Genomic DNA, 17,532 nt, shown 5'->3' with positions numbered 1-17,532 from the left:
GTGGGAGTGAGAGTGCCAAATCTTAACCACTAGAGCACCAGGGCTGGCTAACCAACTTTAAAAAAGAGGAAATAAGAGAAGTGTCAACCATATTTCCTACTTTCTCCCACATATCCTTTGCCCCACCAATCTGGTCTCTTTATTGTCCCCATGCACATCCCCGTTCTTTCTACCAAACTCTTTTTCTCACTACTTCCTCTACTTAAAGGGCCCTTCTCTCTCCTCTATACAGAATAGAGCCCAACTCTATTTCAAGGCCACACTCAAGTTCAAGAATTCCATGAAGCCTTAGAATGATCTGTGCTTCACGAATTTTTCTCTGCTGCTACTTTACCTCTTGCTAGTCCTGGGGCCTCACCTAGTGGCTAGCATTTAACAGCTCTGGCTGTTTCAGCTGTGTTTCCCCTGATCTCATGCTCTGGCCTGTATCTCCACCACCATGCTGTAGACATTTCTTTGTGAGGTCAACAATGACGTCAGACAGAGTCGAGTTCTGGCTCCACCACTGTTGCCAATTCCAGTGTTCCTTCCTTAGACCTCATCTTTCTTGACTTGGATGTTGCTCAGTACTCCCTTCTTAAATCTCTTGTCCTGTTTTTAAAGTACACGGCACTACCCTGAGACCACCTTTCCTGCATCTTTCATGACTGCTCCCACCTGTACTGAGCCCAAGTCCCTATGCCCTGGGAGTTCCTTCACACCACTGGCTTCCTCCCTCACCTCATCTTTAGTCCTGAGTCATCTTGGAACACCTGCTACACAGCCCAGTTGGGTATCCTACTGTCACCTCATGTTCAACAACACTAAAATTCGTTCAACAATTACTTATTGAGCACCTACTAAGGCCAGGATCTGTTCCAGTCATTGGTAAGGAAATCATATAAAAGTTCTTGCCCTAAGTGTCCATCAACGGATTAATGGATAAATAAAATGTGATATATCAATATAATGGAATATTATTCAGCCTTTAAAAAGAAGGAAATTCTGACAAATGCTACAACACGGATAAACCTGAAGACACTATGTTAAGTGAAATAAACCAGTCACAAGAAGGCAAATACTGTATGATTCCACTTTCACGAGGTGACTAGTGATATTCATAAACACAAAAAGAAGAATGGCAGGTTCCAGGGGCTGGGGGGAGGGGAATGGGGAGTTATTGTTTAATGAGTACAGAGTTTCAGTTTTGCAAGATGAAAAGAGTTCTGGAGGTGGATAGTGATGACGGTTGCACAATATGAATATAGTTAATACCACTGAACTGTACACTTAAAAATGGTTAAGAAGGTAAATTTTATGTTACATGTATTGCCATAATAAAAAAAGGTCCTTGCTCTCTTTACACTAATAAATAAGACTCTGTCCTCACGGAACTTTTAGAGTCAAGACTATGACTGTCATCCAAGCAGCTTCCCTCCTGAATTCCTATCACTGGCACTGCCATCCTCTAGGCTTGTGCTGTAGTCACTTGACTCCTCCTTCTCCCCATATCCAAGTGCTCTCCATCATTCCTCTTTAAGGCTTTCACCTTAGTTCTCCCTCCTTCCCAGATTCACAATTCCCACCACCTCTTAATTTTTGATAGAAAACATGAAGAAGTGGGAAAAAAAACTTTGCAGCGCCTGGTTCCAATGCTGGCTCTACCACTGCCTCTGAATAACCTCACACTTAAGCTTTAATTTCCTCACCCGTTAAATGAAGAGTCTGACAGGGCATTCATGAAGGCTCCTCCTGGCTCCAGCACAGGGTTAGTCTCTGGTTCACCCTACCCAGCCCAGCCTGAGGTCTGGTGTATTCCTCACAGGCACTCAGCAGCCTGAGAAGAAAGGCCTCATTCAAAAGGGGAACCCGGCCCAAGGGACGGCTCCCTCCAAGCGCTTCTTGGCTCTCGTTCCTACCAGCCTGAACTTTTACTGCTTGCAACCTTGTGACTTTGGATTACCTGACCTTGGATCCTGCCAGCCCTGTACTGCTGCTGGGACCTCTCCTGACCTGACTGCCTGTAACTGGGACAGCCTCGCCTGTTGATACTGGACCCTGTTCTGCTACCACAAACTGGGCTGCCCTGTGGCTGTACAACTGGGATGCTGTTAGCCGGACTCTGGATTCTCCCTGGGCCATCACTATGGCCCCTACTGATGTATCTGCCTTGGCCCTGGTCCCTGCAGCATCCTCTGAGTTCACTCCTTCTGCTAAGCAGGGTTTACAATCTGTCTGTGATTGAGTCCTTCACTCCACAAATATCCACTACGATGTCTCCATGACAGGCACTGCTCTAGGCAAGAGATACATCAGGATAGAAAGTAATTGCTTCTCCTGTCAACATATCCCATTGCCAGGACAAACTTCCCTCAACTCAATGAAGACTTTAGCCAACTCACCAGTGTCAAAGTCTTTCACTCAGCAGGCATTTACTCAACACTTACTATGTGCTAGGCAGTATTCCAGGTCTAATGAACTAGTCTAATGAAACTTCAATTTCAGGAACGCAACTCTCTATATAGCACAACGGTTATAGAGCATAAACTCTGCAGCCAGAATTCGGTTGTGTGATCTTCAGTAATTCCAAAACCTCTCTGAGCCTCAGTTTCCTCACTTGAAAATGGGGGTAATGATAGTAACTGATGAGTATGTCTGAGGAATAAATGAGATAGTCCATGTAACATGCTTAGAACGGTATATGGCACACGGGAGGCACTTGGATATTAACAATTTTTATTTTTATGTGACCCCAAAGGTGCCAGCACCTATATATGCCAAAAACTTTCAAAGTCCCTGTCCCACCCTACACAACCAATACCACAATGGTGTCTTTGTAGGTGAGTATGGACAAAAGGGAGCCCCAATTTCAACATGACTAACAAAGAATAAAAAATCCCAGTACCAAGTACTATATATAATCCTAACGCTTCCACATGGGTCAACCTTGGGGATATCAATAAAGATATGAATACCAAAAGCCATTGGACAGAGAAAATATTTGCAATACACGTATTCAACAACATATGAAGAGCTTCCTAGAAACCAATAAGAAAAAGACAGGTAACTCAAGAGAAATATGAGCAAAAGACCTGAACAGACACTTCCGAAAAGAGCATACCCAAATGATCAATCTCAGGAAAAGGCAAATTCAGACCACAGTACTATACTACTTCCTATCCACCAGAATGAATACAATGACAAAGGAAGATAATACCAAACACTCATCATGTGGACATGGAGCAACCAGAACTTTCCTACTGTGCCAGTGGGAGTATAATTGGTACAACTGCTTTGGTGCTATCTCCTAAAACTATGATCCACCAGTTCTGCATCTAGGTATCTACCCAACAGAAAAAAAACTTATATATATAACAAATTATATATAATATATATAAAAATGTGCAAATAAATACATATACATATATATGCATGTTTATGTATATGTATGTATATTCATTCACCAAAAGACATATTCAAACATATTCATAGTAGCACTGTTTGTAATAGCCAAAGTCTGTACACAGTTCAAATGTCCACCAATCATATAATGGATAAAAATTGTGGTCTATTAATAAAATGGAATACTACACAGCCATGAGAATGGGACATTACGACGGCACACAACATGAAGAATGTCACAAACAAGATGATGAGTGAAAGAAGCCAGACACAAAAGAGAACATAGTATGTCATTCCATTTATATAAAGGTGACAAGCAGGCAAAACCAATCTGTAATTTTAGCAGTCAAAATAGCGGTTAGCCTGGAAGGGTGGTTAGTAGCTGGAAAGAACACAAGGTGTTTTCCGGGGGGGTTGGTAACATTCTGTTTGTTTGCTTGACGTGGGTGCTCGTTACAGGCTGTGTACACTTTGTGCTAAACACTTAGGATTTGTTCACTTTTCAGTATGCGTGTCATGCGTCAATTAAAAATTTACTTAAAAATACAGCTAATGAAAAAGATTTTTTAAAAACACTAGGAAAAATGGAGTTTTATCCAAATGGATTGCTGCCTCAACACCAAGAGATTTCGGTGCCATCTATCTTCGATTACAAAATTTAAAAGATACATATACATTTCTGATTTCCTATTGCCTTTTAATAAATGGCAGAGACATTACTCTACAAAACTTCAAAACCATATAAAATAAACATGTTCTTAAAACTCCCAATTAATTTTTCAAGCTTTACGTTCTAGGAGACTGAGTTTGAAAATGTATTTGGGTTTTATAGATGGATGTTGAAATATGGAGTAATTTTTATGAGAAACAAGATTTTTTTAATGAGACAGAAGTGGTGGGGGTCAGGGGTGAAGGGAGTGAAAACCAAAAAAGACTGGGGAGACGACACAGCTCCAAATCAGTAAACCGGGGCTTAAATTTCCAGTGGCTGCCAGAGCCACTCTGGGCCTGGAAGCAAAGACTCAAAGACAAGCTCAGGATTTGGAAGCAAGATGGTAGCTAAATTCTAAGGAGGCTCAGGGACAGAGGCAAAAGAACACAGAAGGCTGGTAGATGACCATGAGCTACCAAAAGGTTACGAGAGGGGTGATCTGCACTTCCTGACCTAGTGCAGGAAATAGTGGCTGGGTGTGGGCAGCCTTGGGTACATAAGGAAGTGACTTCAGCCCATCGTGGAATAAGAGGATGTGACCCTGGGTGTGCTCAGTCCTGCGGCTGGGATGAGCAAGCCAGGCTTGCCCGGAGGTTCTTTCTCTGTTGGGCGTGACTTTCTAAATATACACACACTCATCTATTCATTCCATTCAAATGTTTACCATCACTGAACAGGACTTCGAAGGCTTTTGGTTGACTGCCCTAGTTGCCAGCTAAGGTAGCAGTAATCTAGAACCTGGTTCCTGAGCCCACCATCATCATCTTAGACCTTTACATGAGAATAAGGAAAGCAGTCAACCTGAGCTCCAAAACATCAGGAGCTGCCATATAATCCATTCCCTGGTGATTTCAATCAACAAAGGGAGACCGAAAACTCAAAATAAAAAAATGTTTTAAAAGGTAACCCCAACATCATTTATATTTACTCCCCTAAGAAGAATTACCTTCCTAACAGTTTGGCTTGGGCCCATCCCATCCCAAAATATTTGGTCTCACTTCAACTCATGGAAATTGAGTGACTGTGTTGGGGGCAGGAGAACAACACTGACAAGTGACCCGGGGAAGAGGACATCAAACCTAGGAGAGCATCTGCACATCTCCCAGGTGGCCTGGACTTACCTTGGCTTCTGCCCTGCCAGTCTCCTCTGCCACCTCTCCCACCACACCTCTTCTTTTCCCACATCATAAAGTTCTGCTCACATCTTCACTCTCTGACATCATGACTAAGGAATCCAGGTAGTGAGGTCACATGGGAAGATCCTTGAAGCTTGTCCTGAAATATAAAAAGCCAGCGTGTTCTAGAATCCACAAACAGCTACCCTCCCTCCACCATGTGGAGTAACCTAAGGTCCTCATTTTGGGAGACTTCTCATTTCCCTGTTCTGGCCTCAAAGCAGCCTTGCCAACCGGAGGAGAGAGGTTGGGAGATGAGAGATGCACTGGGCTGCTGCAGTATCTGACAAAAGGTTGGATGTTTTACCCGGGAAGCAACAACATGTTCTCCAGGACAATGAGTGTTTCTTGCATTTAAGAGAACTTAGCATGTGGAACTCAGTTCTGCAGGGCAGAGCAAACACCTGAGCAACAGGCAGAGGGAAGGAAAACAGCTCCAGGCTAGACTCCTGTCATTTCCACATGGTGTTTGCTTGGAATGGCTTCCCTATTGCCCTTACAGTTCATCTCGAAGGCATCAGCCTCTAAAGATGCCAACATCACGGCTTATTTAGGTGTGCCAGCGACATAGCTGCACCAAGTCACCTATACGACCGACCTGGAATACATGTGTTCTTACATGGTGGCATTCTTGGGAAACTGTACCATACGAGGTTTAGGCAGCTCCCTGGAAACCCTGAACACAATTATTCTAAGACACTCTAAACGCTGAGGAGAGGGGGAAACAGGGACAAAGGAGAAGGCCATGGCTAGACAGCTCCTGGTCTCAAGTCATTTCCAACAAAAGCAGGGATCTGGACAAAAGGACCTCTCAGGGCCATCTCTACAAGACCATCCCCCTTTACCCGGGTTTCTCAACCTCAGCACTACTGGTATTTGGACTGGATAACTCTGCCGTGGAGAGGGCTGCCCCGTGCACTGTACGATGTTTAGCACTATCCCTGGCCTCTATCCACTAGATGCCAATTACGCCCCGCCTGCTCCTCCACTGTGACAACCAAAAGTGTCTCCAGACATTGCCAAATGCCCCCTGGGGGCAAAAGCGCCCCCGGTTGAGAACCACTGCCTTAAACTAACAAGTCATGTCACATAGACAAGCCCCCAGCCCTGACTAAAATGTAATCGTGCACTTTGGAAAGGGCTGAGAAGACGTAGCCTGGTCATTATCTCCTAGGGCATTACAGCAACAGAGACCCTCCCCGGGCAAGCCGCCCCCTCAGATCAGAGAAGTGGGAGAAGGAGGCCCAGGAAGGAAAGATGTTCTGTCACCAGCAGACCTCCACTCTCCAATCCCACAAAACCAACCTCCTCCCAGACATCATCCACATGAGGGCAGAAGACTGAGCCGACCAAAGAAATCTCTTACTATCTATGAGTCTCACAGTCCACCCACAGCCGCCCTACATCATAATTCACTTCCGGTGTTGCGGATCCAAACACCATGCACTTGACTAAGTTTCTGGGAGGAGGGAACATACATGATAGTCCCTGAAAACCTTGTTCAACTCACCACCCAGCTTTTCCCTTTCCTCCATTCAACAACCTTGACCAAAAGGTGTCCTAGGGTGCCAGACGCCCTAGGAAAAATCTACCAAAGCTTATATTTTGCTCTCCAAGGCTTTGGGAATCAAGGCTGCCAACCCCGGCCAAGAGGCAAGGAAGAATTTGCAGGCCAAGGTGAAGGTGAAGCGAGACTGCAGACACGTGAGGGAGGGATGGATGGAAGGAAGACCAAATCCCGAGGGGTGTTGTGGGTGGAGTCAAGTGTCGCAGGGGCAGAGCCCGGGAGATCCTGCGGGACAGGCTGACGAGCTTCCGGGCTTTAGAAACGGAAAGATCCTGTGTAATCACAGACTTGCCCAAGCAGAGAGGACGCTGTCCGCGTTGCTGACTGTAAATCTAGTCCACTTGGGGCTGGGTTTGGCTCACTACAGGCCGGCCCCCTACCAGCTAAGTTTTGCTAAATTTAGTGCTGTTCCCAGCCACCCAAACGACTCTGCTCTTCGTGTCCATTTCAGGTTCACCCGGGGACAGGCAGAGCGGAGCGGGACTTGTCGAGAAGAGATCTGCCCTCGTGTGACCCTCTACTTTCCCCGCTGAAGTCAGGGGCCCAGGGGAGCAGAAGACGTGAGAAACCAGTCAGAGGTCTCCGGGGCTCTGAAAGCAGTCTCTGCCCCAAGGTGGCACACGGCAGAAAAAGGGGGCATGATTCCAGAACACCCCTCTCTCTGCCAACTTCAGCCCATCCACGTTTCACTCTTGGGGTCCTGCTCCCAGACAAGAGGCTGGAGTTCCACCCTGTGGAATGGTGGGTAATACGAAGACAAACCCTCAGGACAGGCCCAGGGGAAGGCCCCTCTGCCTTGGAGATAAAAATGTATTCAATCAAATACTCACGGGTCATAAAACTCAGAGGTTAAGACAGTGGTTTCTAAACCTGGCTGCACACTGAAATCACCTGGGAAGCTTCAAAAACTACTGATGCCTGAGTCCCACCCCCAGGAGCTGTGATGTAACTGGTCAGGGGTGTAATGTAACTGGCCTGGGCTTTGGAAATTCCAAAAGAACCCCTGGTGATTGCAATGTTCAGACAAGTTCCGGGAATCAGTGGGTTAAGCCTCCCGCGTTCAGGCTGCCCCAGGTGGACTCCTGACCCCACCACTTTCTTGCTCTGTGACCGTGGGCCAGTTATTTAACCTTTCTATGCCTCAGTTCCATCAACTGTAAAACGCACAGAATAAGACATTAACACCTCTGTCAGAGCTTGGCTGTGAAGACTACACGAGATAATCCACGCAAACCAGAGAAGAGTGGTTTGCAGGAAGTGCTCAATAAAATTTAGGACTCTATCACTGTTGTTATAATGATAAAGAGGAAGAGAAAAGAGAGGGAACACAAGAGCTGCCTATGTCGTCCAAGAAGTAAGAGTCTGTAGGATTGAAACTGGGACTATCTCAAGAAGTGGGAGGGAGAAGAGGCTTCACAGTGACCCGCACTGAGGAGGAGGACCACCCACTGTCCCTGCCTCCCCATCCTTCTAAATCCCACCACCCAGGGCTCTCTCCCTTCTCAGGTCCAACAGTACTTCCTCCGTGCCTATTACTTTGAAACTTTATAATGTATTACCCTGAAGAGTATCCGCCTGTGGGATGAATGAACACTTTCATAGGTACTAGTCTGGTCTCCTTAAAAAGACAATGAGCAATTTGGGGGAGGCCCCAATTCTCAAGCTTCTGTGTATCCCCTATATCACCCAGCACCATACTGGACACAGCTCTTGGTTAATAAATATTTGAGGAATGAAAACACATGTTGAGCCAGCAGAGCTAACCACACATCAGCAAGGAGCCAGGCTCAGTGCCCAGGAGAAGTAGGGCCAGCACCCAAGACCCATGGAATTCTGGGATCCCCACTCCCATCACGGCAAGGACAGACCACCACCACCCCATTCCATCCTAAGAGACTTCAGCCACCCACTCCTGGCACCTGTGTATGTAAGTGCCAACAGCACAAGGAATGTTGGGCAAACAACTCTGCTTCCCCAGGACCTCTCTATTCCCTTGCCTCGATGAGTGAGTCCACATGTCTGGTCGCTCCTGCCACCAAGCCACCAATCTTCACGCTCCCCCTAAACCCAACAACAGCCAGGCAAAGCCCAGCTCTGCCCACATGGGAGTCCAGAGCAGCTGGCCACCCAACAGGCTATAAGCCTCTTACAGATTAAAGGTCCTAATTTAAACCTCTATTTGAGGTACTACAAGTGGGTCAACGCTCTGCAGGCCGGTCAGCGCAGTTGGTGGAAGGAGAAGCAACCAGAATCCGAAAAAGACTCCTCTCCTTTGGGGGAAAGATGGAACCAGAGAATCATGGATCTAAGTGGAATCAACGAGGGGGAAGCTGGCTCGTTCCAAAGTACCAGGAACCTCCCCCAGATCATGTGAACTCCAACATCCCTATCCAGTGAACCCGAGAAACAGAGAATGACAGGGCAAAATAATAAGAAGGAATGGCCTTCCTCTCCCTGCCCTGACCTTGGTATGGAAATAGCTAATGAAGTCAGGAAATGAGAGGCGGCAAGAGGCTAGACGGCTGGATACGCTGCACTCCAGGGCATCTCACCTGGTGACACGGGGGAGGAGGGCGACCTCTGCTCCCAGCCCCTGGTGAGGTTTCCCCGGCCTCTACCGCAGCTCTCTGCAGCAGGAAACTCTGGGCACAGGAGTGGGTGAGCAGCTGCAGACAAACTCAGATCACGCTGTGAGAGCCTGATTCTGCTGCTCTTTAAAAAAACACACCCTCCCACTACATCTGTCTCCATAGAGATGGCCTCTGGGGAAGTGGCTAGAACCCACTGTCTACTCAAAGAGGAAAGAAATCTTTCCAGGACCATGTTCCTCAAACTTTTTGGACCCTGACCCCCAGTAAGAAGGCAAGTTTACAAGGTGACCAGGCACAGACATACGCATGCACTATCATCTTTACTGCGTACAAATCATCTCTACTACGTACTATGCAATCTAACATTTTCTATTACATTCCTTTTCTTTTTCAATGTTGGTCTCAACCCACTAAATTGATTCCACCACCCATTAAGGTGTCTGGACTTGCAGTCTGAAAACCACTCTGGGGAGAATAGGAGGGTCTCTCCTCCTCGAAAGAACTCTTAAAACTCCCTCCCACACGAACCACCCCACAAAGCAAAATCCCACTAAGTTCATGAGTGGGGAACTTCAGCACAGGGAGGAGCCTGCACCTCAAGCACCAAGTCCTTTCTCTGCAACACGCGTCAACAGTGACTGCTCCCTAGAGTCCCCGGTCGGTCCCCTGCTTTGCGTGCAGTGCAGGAGCTCCGAGCTCTCCCCTTCCACCTCCAACGGTGCCTGCTTAGTGCAGGGCTGAATTTCAATCAGGGCTGGTCCCCGGGGTAAAGCTCTGCCTCGCCACCCCTCAACCTCATCTCTCCACTGAACCAACGTACCTAGGACACACAAAGGCAGAAACAGCAACACTGTGCTGCCCACATTGTTTTTCTTTAAATCTCCAAACAGCCTATTGATATATCAGATACACTACAAACTGCCAGAGAGCAGGAAGTTTGTTTTTGGTTTTTGGTTTTTAAGCTGAAGGTACTCAGATACTCTTTAGAGGAATTTTCATGACAACAGGAACAAAAACAATCCAATTTTAAACTAGCCTCAGCCAGTCTTTCTGCTTTTCCAAGCAGCCTGTGAAATCTCACTGCCTCCTCCTCCAGGCAGCCCTCCCTAATGGATCAGGACAGCTAAGGAGATCTCTGAACTCTACACCATGGTGACACAAAACTCTAATGACTCCTTTCCACAATCACTGTTCCCAGAAGGGCAACACACTGCCTCTCTATATCTGTAATTACTGCTTGGTTGGGTATCTGAGTTGGAAACCACGTCACAGAAAAAAAGTTAGCATAAGCATTCCCTATTCTGAATTAGTAAGTTTAAAAGGTTCGGGGGTTTTTTTTTTTTCTATTTTTTCCCAGGTAAAATTTTTTGTCCCCTGCTAAATGAGACAAGCACTGGACCTCTCCACTCATGTCAGCTCACAGAGACCAACCTCCCTCCACCCCCTACCATTCTCCAATGCTTCCCCACGCTCATCAGGGACACTATGGTGCCTGCCACTTATCGATGCCCGTAAAACTCAGAATGCCTGCATAGAACACACTTGTCTAAGTCAATTCCCCAAGACTCTAGGGAAAAAAGTGTCTTATCCCTGTTTTAAGAGCTCAGTAAGCACTGATGGCTCCCCCGGCCTACAGCAGGGGATAATTTGGGATCTGTGAGTCCTCTGATGGTATATGTCAAATCACGTGCTCGTGATTTTTTTTTTCGCCTAGAGAGAGAGACTATACTTTCCATGCAATTCCTAATGAGAACTGGCATGAAAAGAAGAACCACCAAAATCAAATTCTTAGAAAGTTGGTCAAGGCCCTCCCAGGACTACCCCTGACAGTGCCATCCACAGCCCCTCTTCTATGGCATACACCCCCACTCAGGGTACGCCACCACCTTCTCCCAGCAAGTCATTTCCTCCTTCATCCCCGGGTCTTTGCGCTGCACTTTTGGGTGAAGCCCCACTCACCCTTCAACATCCAACTATCAAAAAATACTTGAGTATTGAGCACTGATAGGGATGAAGCACTGTGCTAGACTCTGAGGACTCAACCATGAATAAGATGGATGGAATCTTCTTCCTCGTGGTTCAAGAGACATCCTCAAATTCCCGACTGCCCCTTCTGGCTAATATAACACTCTCTTACACTCCATGGGCATCTCTTTTATGCTTTGCCTTGTGTCTTAGCGTGGGTATTTGACGCTAACCATTAGCTCCCTGAGGACAGAGACCATGTCTCATTCATGTGGTCATATTCCTTCCTCCCCATCCCCACCCCACTCCATCCAGAAAGAGAAAGGGACACAGAGCCTTTCGCACAGGGCTGTACAATGTGCATCAATGAGCAGATGCTGATGGGTTAGCTAGTGCTCTAAGCAGTGAAGACAGGCCCAGCGGGGACCAGCCTTGCTCATGGATGCCGGGTCCAAGGGATGTGGGAGATGGTCTCCACTGCAGCACAAAGCAAACAAGACCTCTGTTCCCCGGCCACAGCCTGCAGTCTCACCCCAAGTGCTCATCTTTTAAATTGCGCTTCTGGTCACAGCAGTTGGAAAAACAACTCCGAGTACATGTATCTAGCTGACAAAGCCCCACCAGACTATCAAGGCGGAGGAGAAGCAGCCTTGCACATGAGCGCTTTCAGCATGTAGGTGAGCTGATGGAAGACATGCAGCAATGCTTCACAGACATACTACCTCTCTCTTTAAGAAGACAGCTGGCTACTCTAGCTACCTCAGCCATCTCTTCCAGAAACCTCCGCCCACTCACTTGAGAGCAGCATCTGAGCACAACCATCTACCTCCTAAATCACAACATGTCGGTGCCTCAAGTAGCTGCCATCTTTGCTACCTGTCAGATCCAGAATGAGACATCAAGACTCATCAAGCATCAAGAATGCAATGCTGTTCTCCCTAAGGTCACGGATGCTTTCAATACTGTCCAAGAAACGGCTCGAGCAGCCACCAGAGAAATCTGGCCGCCAGACTTTGTTGTCCAGGAAACATAATTTTATGGTACTGGGGTCAGAGAATGGATCTATTCCCCAACACTATTCAGTCAACAAATACTGGTGAACCTCGGCACTGGTGGGTACTATGAGCAACAGAAAAGAAAATACCCAATCCTCAAGTGGGTTAAAGGTTAGTTAGGGAGGCAAAGTTAACAGGGAACCAATGAGAGCAATCAACTCTGATGTGGTATGGACAAGATCCATTAGGATAAAGAAGAAAATATTAGAATGTCTATTTACATTTAATACCTATTTAAAAATAAGAAGCTAAACTTTACTATTATTTAATATATGAACTGACACTGGTGTACTCCTTACGTTTAGGTGTTGGGTGGTCACCATCATTTAAGGTACAAGAAGTATCCCAAATACTTGTGAGTAGGAGATCCCAAATAAAGAAGGATGGACAGTGGCACCTCCAGCTGTCTGTGTACTTTCGTACAGTTTACATATGCCCAGTTAACCAAATTTAAGGATACTATCCTTAATATGATAAACAGTCCTTTGTAATGAGAGGGTGAGACCTGCCAATCATTTGACCTCCGTGTCACTGACTATCTTGTGGCAGAGTACCTGAGCTGCTCAACTTACAGAGAATTACACTTGGTTTTTAAACCAGAAAACAAGGTTCTGAAATTTGTTGATCTCTTCTGTAATGAGTGCCTGTCAGTAGGATGTGACTTAATGAACATTTTTTAAACAAATAAATATTTAATCTGTCCCTTTAAGGTAAAGATGACATATTAAAAAAAGGGGAAGAAAGCCTTTAGTTTTTGAAAGAGACTTATGTCACAGAAAGAGCATTTTAAAACCAGGCATTTGGAAATCATTTCCACCATTATGTGATGATGTTACCAAATTCGATGTAAGGACATCATCTCTAAAATCTTCTATTTATGCACACATTTAAAACAGAATACTGAACTTGTTTTAAAATCTCTCAATGAAATGAATGAAATGCAGTGTTTCAAGGGTCTTGAATCCATTTTTATTATAAATTGAACCCATAATAACACCTTTATAAAAACGTCTTTTTCAAAATACTGTGACTTGACCAGACCTTCAAACTGCTATATTGCAAAACAGGACACTAAGATATTCTGAAATAAAGTATATTCAACTGTACATTTCATACCAAAAAAGAATTCTTCTTAATAATTCATTCCATTTAATTCTTCAGAGACATTGACCTATCTCTTATATGTGCCAAGCACTGTTCCATGCTCAGGAAACAAAAGTGACAAAAATCCCTGCTCTCAAGGAGTTCACACTTCACTAGAGAGAAGGACAATACAGACTACATCACAGAAATACATGTTATGTTAAATGCTAATGGTGCCATGGAGAAAAAACACTGTGGGGAAGGGATGCAGGAAACGCTAGCAAAGGTGTGGGATGGGGTGGGACACTGAGAAGGTAATATCCGAGCACAGACCCAAAGGAAGTAAGAGTCCAATATGGGGCTATTTGGGGGAAAGCATTCCAAATGGAGGGAACAGGCGGTGCAAAGCCCTAAAACAGGAAATGCCTAGTTTATTTGAGGAACAGCAAGGAGGCCAGAGCGGCTGGAGCAAAATGAAAGACGGGAAGAGGAGTAGGAGATAAGAACACAGAAGTAAAGTTGAGACAGATCACATAGACCTAAATTTCCAATATGGTAGCCACCAGCCACATGAGGCTACTGAACACACGAAACGTAGCCAGTCCAAACTGAGACGTGCTATGAGTGTGACTCAGCAAAAAAAAAAAAAAAAAGAAAAGAAAAGAAAAAAATGTACTATATATCAGAAATGAAAATATGTTTTACATACTGGGTTAAATAAAATATATTATTAAAATTAACTTCACCTGTTTCATTTTCCTTTTTTAATTCAGCTACCAGAAAATGTTAAACTACAGATGTGGCCCCCATGTGTAACTCCCACTATGTTTCTACTGGATAGTGTTTATATGCCAAGGGTCTTATGGACCATCCTAAGGACCAGGGCTTTCAGTGAGAAAAGTAGCCACTGCCGGGTTTTGAGTATGGCAGGGCATGATGTGACTTATGGCTCACAGGATCCTTCTGGTAACTGTGAGGTCTACAGCTTGTAAGGGGCAAAGGAGAAGCAGGTGAGAGAGGACAGTGTCTTGGACTAGGATGTTGGCAGTGGAAGTAGTTCTGACTGGTCACATTCTAGATATATTTTGCAGGTAGAGTCAACAAGATTTGCTGACAGACTGGATTAAAACACATAAGAGAAAGAGAGAAGTCAAGCATGACCACAGTTACTTTGAAGGAGCAACTGGAAGGATGGCATTCCCAAAACAGAGATGGGAGACTGCAGGAAGAACATATTTGCCTGGGAAAATCAGGAGTTCAGTAGGCAGATGGATACACAGGTCTGTAGTTCAAGAGAGAGGCTGGGCTTGAGACAAATAATTGAGGGTCATCAGCATATAAAGTTTTTCAAGGTCTCATTATTGAAAATTTCAAACAAAAATAAAACTAGAGAGAATAGTAATAATAACCCCCTAGGTACTCAATACCCAGTTTCAACCATTATCAACTCATGGCCAATCTTGTTTATCTCCCAGGATTACTTCGAAGCAAATTCTAGACATTCATATAGATGGTATTTAAAGCCATAAGTCAGGAAAGGATCACAAAGAAAAAGAGAGAAAATGGAGAGAAGGTACCCTGGGGCTTTCTAATGTTTAGAAGTTCAGGAAATAAGATGCTGAGAAGGAAAAGCCAAAGAGACAGCTAGACAACCAGAAATACATGTCCTAGAAGCCAAGTGAAGAAAGAGATTCAAGGAAAAGGGTTTGAGCAGCTATGCCAAATACCGCTGAAGCTACTAGGATGAACACTAAGAAGTGACCACTAGATTAAGTAACATGGAGGTCACGACCGGCCTTGCCAAGAGCACTTTCACCTGGAGTGCTGGGGACAAGCCTCACTGGAAGAATTCAAGAGAAAAAGTGACGAGAGCAAGGACTGAAAACTCTCTGAGGGGCAGAGAGACGGGGCAGCAGCTGGGAGAGGTGGGGCCAAAGGTTTTTTTTTTTTTTAAGATAAGAACAGTAGCAGCATATGGAAACAATCCATAGAGGGGGAAACCAGTGATGTGAGGAGAAGGCAGTGCTGGGGCAATGTCCTGGATATGTAAGAGGGGTTGAAACTTAGTGCAAAGAGAGGGGGTGCCCTCAGACAGGACCACAAACAGTTCATGCTGGAAGAAGGCAGAGCATACACGGTATCAAAAATGCTTTTCATTTTTTCATTTTGTGTTTTATAATGTAGATAATGCATCAGTACAGCAGAGCTGGATATAAATTATAAATACACACACAAGGGGATTTGCTGAGAAGTTTTAACCAATATGGGTACATCATCAAAACACTTAAAGGCCACTTAATTAGACGAAAACAAAACGTATCAAATTCTAAACTACGTGACAGGAGATGTATATCATGGCATATTTAATGTATTCTGTATTAAGTATACAATAACAGATCTATGAAAAAAGAAAGAATACTAGTCTTTGTACCTAAGAATGTATTTATTTTTATTAACTAAGAGTTTTTAAAAGGCTCAGACGCTATAATCCAGGAACTGCAATATAGTTGCATTTGAACTGCAAAGGGAAAAAACACAGAAATCATGGACCATTCTCAAAATCAGTGTGTCACAGGGTCCAAACAAAAGTCTAATTTTATTTACACAGAGAAATGCAAATCACCTAAAAGTCTTATTAGCAAGAGGTCTGAATAGTACCATCGGATTCTGCTACCGAGGCATGTCTACGCAATCCCACACTTCTCAGCAAAGAAGAGCAAATGGAGAAAGTGGGCCTAATTAGGTAGGCAGCCTAATCAGAATAGGCAAAAGCCCCAAGCCAACCTGAAGTCCACAGTTACAGAAACATCCAACCTGCTCAAAGAAGATATCAGCACCACTGGGCATTCACTGAGCCCTGTATCAGTTCAGAGCACTTCTGGACATTCTCATTCAGCCCCTCTACCATCCGCCAGGTAAGCTCGCTCTCCATCTTAACTTGCTTAGCTATAAAGACCCAAGCCCAAGGCTGGCTTGACTAAATGGGCACAGGGTAAGTCAGTCGGTACCACTGCTAGAATCCCAGTTGCATGGCTATGAAACAGAGGATAACCACAGAAGCTACCCCAGGCTTCTTTAAGAGTTGTAGGGGTAGCTCTTATCAACCGCACAAAATGTCAGCATGACAACATGGATACCAAGCCCTAGAACATGCAGATCTGTCAGCACAGAGGGGATGGTCATGGCACCCAACTCCGCTGGGGTGACCACTGGGGGAAAGAGATAACAAGCAAACTCAGAACAGCTCTCGTGGTCAGACTGTAAGCTCCAGGAGACCAGGGTCCTGCCTGCCTTTTCACAGCTCTATGCCTGGAGCCCAGTACAGCGCCTGGCACAGAGTGAGTTGTCAAGAGAGATTTGTTGAAAGAAGGAATAAAGGACTAGTTGCATTAAACCACAAAGACAAGAGGAAAATGAAGAATGCTCACAGAATGGGTCAACAAAACTCAGGAAAGCTGTTGATGGCAGCCTATTGGAGGGAGCAGGAGAGCTAAGTAAATCTAAAAGGCAGACTTGCAAAACATAACTTCTTTTAAGAATGAGCATAACCTTTACGAACAGAGCCTTTAAGACTAATCATCTACTAAATGAAACATGTGAATCTTGTTTGGAGGCTGATTCAAACAAAACCAACTATTAAAAAAACTGAGACAAGCAGGGAAATTTAAATCCTAATTGGATGACTGATGATATTTAGGAATGACTGTGCTTTTGCAAGGGGTGACAGTACTGCTGGGGCTGTGTTTTGAAAAGGCAGTATCTTTGAGAGATTACGGATGGAGTATTTATGGATGAAATATGATGTCTGGTATTTGCTGTAAAATAATTCAAGAAGAGAGTAAAGAATAGGGTGTGTGGGGGTATAAATGAAATGAGAGGGGCCATGCGTTGATTACATGTTGAAACTGGGTGACAGGAATCCTGAAGTTTCTTATACTAATTCTCTCTCCCTTCACATATGTATATGTGAAAACTTCCATAGTGAGAATTTTTAGAAGAGTAA

At 44.9% G+C, this 17,532-nt stretch overlaps 1 long non-coding RNA gene across 1 annotated transcript in view; it reads right to left on the bottom strand.

Annotated features, from left to right (window-relative positions):
* LOC138924241 (uncharacterized) overlaps window positions 1-17,532 on the bottom strand; it is a 66,239-nt gene that overhangs the window by 42,151 nt on the left and 6,556 nt on the right. Inside the window, exon 3 of the long non-coding RNA XR_011439069.1 lies at window positions 5,215-5,368. This is a non-coding gene — a long non-coding RNA (uncharacterized lncRNA). The remainder of the gene's footprint in view (window positions 1-5,214; window positions 5,369-17,532) is intronic.

The sequence above is a fragment of the Equus caballus genome, chromosome 5 (assembly GCF_041296265.1).
Source record: "Equus caballus isolate H_3958 breed thoroughbred chromosome 5, TB-T2T, whole genome shotgun sequence".
NCBI lineage: Eukaryota > Metazoa > Chordata > Mammalia > Perissodactyla > Equidae > Equus > Equus caballus.
Note: the sequence above shows the minus strand (reverse complement) of the source record. Positions and strands in the feature narration are given on the sequence as shown.